This window comes from Phoca vitulina, unplaced genomic scaffold (assembly GCF_004348235.1).
Source record: "Phoca vitulina isolate PV1807 unplaced genomic scaffold, GSC_HSeal_1.0 scaffold6, whole genome shotgun sequence".
Taxonomy (NCBI): Eukaryota; Metazoa; Chordata; class Mammalia; order Carnivora; family Phocidae; genus Phoca; species Phoca vitulina.
In genome coordinates this window covers 27,619,658-27,624,795 of record NW_022589709.1, presented here as the reverse complement: position 1 = coordinate 27,624,795, position 5,138 = coordinate 27,619,658, and the positions used below count along the sequence as shown (strand labels likewise).

Genomic DNA, 5,138 nt, shown 5'->3' with positions numbered 1-5,138 from the left:
GTACTTTGCCCCTCAAATTCCAGCCCCTTTTATGTATGTGTCTGACTGAACACAGACAGGCTGCTATTGTCTGTTTCCATTAGCTCTTCCTGCGTCACAATATGGAAGGTGCCTCCTTAGGGAAGCTGGGCTGATTTTAAGACTCCAGTTATCTTCCTTCTCTTAGGAATCACAGTCCTGTGCTGCTATTTTCCAGTTGGGAAATCCTGTGTTTGAAAACACATGTTTCATGTATTTTGTCCTATTTTCTCATTCTTTTTTTTTAATACAGAATGCCTCACGAGTTTGCGTGTCATCCTTGCACGGGAGCCATGCTAATCTTCCCTGTATCGTTCCAATTTTAGTATATGTGCTGCTGAAGCAAGCACCTATTTTCTCATTCTTTATTGTAGGAGGCCCAGTTACTCCATCAGAGTGGAAGTGATGGCCTCAAGTCTCCGTAAAACTAATTTTTTAAAACTAATTTTCTAAATTATCACCCACTGTTTTCCCCCCATGACATGTTCTAATTTATTTTTTGTAACTTTATCTTCCAATGTGGTACATCAGCCTGGTCATCCTTCTAGTCTATCTAGTGTTTTCTTTAAAGACCACATTTTCCAAGTTTACTGTTTCTGTTTTATTCTTGGCATTTCCTTTAAACTCCCCTTGTTATTTTATAGATTCTATTTCTTTTTCTTTAGAAGTTTAAATCATAAAGTCCTCATCATCTTTAAATTTTTAGCTATTCTCTTGTTTGTGTTGTCTCATAGTAGTGGATTCTCATGTGTTTTGTAGATTTTTCCTGTGGATGTCAAATCGGTAGGCGTTTTTTTCTTTGAAAATCTGTTATACCTGTGTCTTAGGTTAAGCAGTTGTCCTTGTAGAATATTTTTATTTTGTTTTAGCCAGGGTCATGTGGACTGGTTAAAGACCAGTTTTATATTAGTTTCTCAGTTTGAGTTTAACAGGTTAATTTTATTTGGGACCCAGTACTTCTACGTGCATAATGCCTGGTTTTCTAACATCCATATTACTTAAAAAAAATTCATGTTGTTTTTTTTTTTTCTTTTTTTTTCCAGTCAAGATTTGGGACTGCTAACTTACTTTTGGCTGTGCCCACTCTGTGTCTCTGCCAGCAGGGGCAAAGTTTTTTTTCCTATTTGTGATGGACAGCGTATGTCAGGGTTTCTCTTTTGTCAGGCTCTCTGACATGTAAACAAACAAGCAAACAAAATCTGTTTTAGTGCTTCATCAAGAACCGGTCTTACTGCCTTAAGTTCATTCCTAAAATAGGTGCCTAAACCTCAAATTGTATGTCCATGTCCAATATATTTATGTGGTATTTGTATGTTAGAATTAAGAAGAAAGTCTTGTGATGTGGCTTTAATCTGACATCTTGAGCAGAAGTTGTAATATCAATACGTTATCTCTCCTCTTCTTTGTCAAAGTAACTTAAATTTGTGAATACTGTTAATCAGCCAAATACAATTTTCTTTTATTATGTAGGTAGTTTGATATGTTACATTAGTAATATATTAAACGATACTCTTGTTTATGATTTTGAAATTGTTGTATTTAAAAATATTTTAATATTTTACTATATACCAGAAATTATCCTAGGTGACCTAGGGGGAACATAAACAATGGGGTTCACCAGCCCCTCTGACCATGGAGAGCATTCTGAAGGACTCCTACAGACACTCAAGGGCTGGTCCCTTTAAATTCTAGTTGCCCTTTTAAACCGCAGCTAGTTGTTTTTGTTTTTTTTTTTATGCCCCAAGGCAGACAAATCTGCTCCTAGTCACTCAGTACTATTTCTCCCCACTGCAGTTCACACTCTCCGGAACTGGGGTTCCTGTAGTTACCCTGTCTTCATCTTTTGCTGATTCCATGAGGTTCCTCTACCCTTTGGGGTGCAGATGCTATTCAGTAAGTCCTCAGTTCTTCTTAAGTAGGAATTGCTCTATATGTAGGCGTCCATTCGGTGTGTTTGTGGAAGAGGTGAGTTGATGATCTTTCTGCATCGCCATCTTGGACCCTCTCCTATTCATTAAATTATATATATGCCCTATATACATATATTTGTATAAATATTTGCCATATATATATATATGCATATGTCCTATATTTCTGAAAAATTCTATGAATTCTGTTAGGATTTTAAAAAGCCTTGAAAGAGATGACATTTAAATTATATTATGGACTATAATATTTACAGATAATATGATTTATGGGTTTTGTTTCAATATAATATAGAAGTTGGTGGAGTATCAATTTAAAAAGATTGACCATAAATTGGTCATTTTTGATCCTGGATGATAACTACATAGGAGTATATTATACTATTTTCTCTACTTTTTAAAGGATAAGAGTTTTCCATTAAAATATTTTAAAAATATTATATCTTTTCAAACTTTTTAAGCAGCATAAAATTATGGCATTCCATGAATTATTTTATTATGTAAAGATATGTACTTTGCATTCAAAAATTTAAACTCCCTATGTATTGCTAAAGTTGTGCTATTTAAAGCAGAAAATTTCTAAATTGTATCTAAATAGAAAACAAAACTATTGAAAAGCTAATAAACCCTAAGCAGGAGCCTCATGACACAACAGGGCCTTATTATCAATTCCATTTATTGTTAATGACATACACTTGGAGCAATGGTTCTAACTGAAGCTTAATTTGAAGACAAAACAGCAAACTTCTTAGGTCTTCTTTTTTTTTTTCTTCTTTTGTAGTAAGTTTCTCAATGTGAAATTTGAAAAAATGCAAAGAGTATTTTATTGTTGGAATCTAATATTCACCCAGAATATATCCTTTTTGAAAGAACAATATAGAAAGATAATTGGGGGGAAGTAAAAGGTATGTGGAATGTATGTTGAATGCTTTCTCAAATCAATGTAGCTAGTACTAAATCCAGATTACACTAATATTAAAAACATAATGTCATTTGTTACCTCTGAATGCCTTTTGGCGCACAGTACAAGGACCACAGCTGGGCCTTTAGCATGTTATTGATGTGTTTAATGAAGCCATCCTCTTGTATTGTTAGTTGTCCTTTTTAAAACAAAAGTGTTTTTCCTGAATAGTTTGACTATCTTTTTGATATTTTTCGACTTCTTCAATCAGTTATTTTCCAGGCAATATTAATCAAGCAGAAAGATACCATTTTTGAACATGGATACTAACCTTCTATAGAATCATTTTAACTAGGAAAAAAGCATGATATTGTATTCTCATTCTCCTAAGATTCACTAGATTGGCTTGAAAGTAAACTAAACTACAGTTAAAAGAATCCTGCTTTCTCTAAAGCAGACTGTTTACACTCAGGGAAATTTTTATGTCCCTTGTGGTTGAAGGCACTGTGGAACCAGCTTGAGTTATTAAAGAAGATTGTAAACCATTAACTATTGCTAAGGTCTCTTCAGGTCTGTTCCTCAAAACATCTAAAGGACATGAAGTCTGGCTTCATTTCTTTGGTAGAGTATATTTCTACTCCATCAAATACATCTGTGTATACTGAGCGAGGGCGTTACCCTGAATGTGTGTCTCGGTCGTCTCTATACCTTGTCCACTAAAGGTCTTCCTTCTATATAGAAGAAGAGGAAGAAGTCAATTTTCTTTTATTTAATGATGACCTTTATCAATTTGCATTTTGGAAACTAATAAACAACAATAAGACTTTGGATATTAAAATACTTCTTATCTCTAACTGGAGATAAGATATGGCCTACTATATTTCTGGAGTGGAAACACTTAGCCTGAAGGTAATACATGATTTTTTTCATTTCTTTCTGATAAGAAAGAGTCACTTCCCTTTGATTTATAGTTCTCATAAAGTAGGTAATATATTTCATGATTAATTTTAGCTCCTAATCATATGCATATTGAATAAGAGATTCAGAAAAGACGGTGAGAAAATAACTATGTACCTTTACTTACATTTAATAGTCAGTATGATTTATGCATTCAACACATATTTTTTATCATGGCTTTTTTTTTAAAATGGATCTTGTGGAAATATATTGGCAGGATAGCTATCATTTTAGATCATCTTTTTATATTCTAAATTTAAAGACAACATAGACACTTGTTTCTGCCTAGGCCCCACTTCTAGGCCCTACTGTCTACTTTAATCACTGTAAAGTCAATTAGGTGAGCAAAGACTTTAGTTTTGCTTAAATGCAATCTTACTTTGTCTTCTCTAGGGCCTATTTCTTGTACCTCTGCAATTTGTGAGGTCTTTGGGAAATTACTGGGACTCATTTGTGAGCCACCCAAACTTCAGGGGGCATTAACACCTTTGGAACCATCCTTGACCAACGAGGACAGGGATGCAGTGCATAAAATGTCTTCTTGATGTGGTTTTGGAATATAGGTGAGGTTCGGTGGGGTGAGGTCCAGAGCCGACTACCAAGAAAGAATTCTTGAGATGTCTTTGTTGCAAAATGGTGGTTTATTAAAACACGGAGACAGGACCCATGGGGCAGAAAGAGCTGCTGCACTGGGGTCTTGAGGAGTGGTGATTATATACTCGGGAGTTGGGGGAAGTAAGGAAAAGGGAGGTTTCAAAGGACTTTGATATGCTAAAGAGGCCTGACCTACAAGATACCTACAAGATACCTACAAGATACCAGAGGCCTTGCATTGTCAAGTTAAAGTTGTTTTCCCCTCTAGCAAGGCATTAACATTAAGACAGTTGGGAGATTCCTGGAAGAATGTCACACATGTCCCACCCAAGAGTAGGGGGAAAGGGGTGGTTGCAGGGTGTCAGCTTATGCTTTGTCTTCAGCCAGCCTTCTGCTCCCTCATCATTCTTCTTTGTCCCATGGGAAGACAGATCTGATGGTATTGCCCTGTCAACACGAGCCACCTATAAAGGTACTAACCCAGTAATTCACTCTACTGTCTTTCCTCTTCTTCAGTTTCATAATGCCTTAGCGCCTCATCTCCCAACACCGCAAAATTTTGCTCCCTGAGACAATAATTCCAAATAAACCTCTGTCTCAGACTTTGATAAACTAAGTTTTTAATCTGGCACAGATTGCTTGAGGTCAAATCCTGACTGTTTCATTGCAGTTGTTACCTTACGGTGTTATTTAACTCCTCTGAGCCTCCATTTTCTTATATGTAAAACAGGAATTGTGCATTC

General features: G+C 35.6%; 1 non-coding gene across 1 annotated transcript; it reads right to left on the bottom strand.

The window, feature by feature from the left end:
- Positions 1-261: 261 nt before the first annotated feature.
- LOC116632549 lies at positions 262-368 on the bottom strand. The gene has a single exon (XR_004299464.1). It is a non-coding gene; the product is annotated as a U6 spliceosomal RNA (small nuclear RNA).
- Positions 369-5,138: the final 4,770 nt, after the last annotated feature.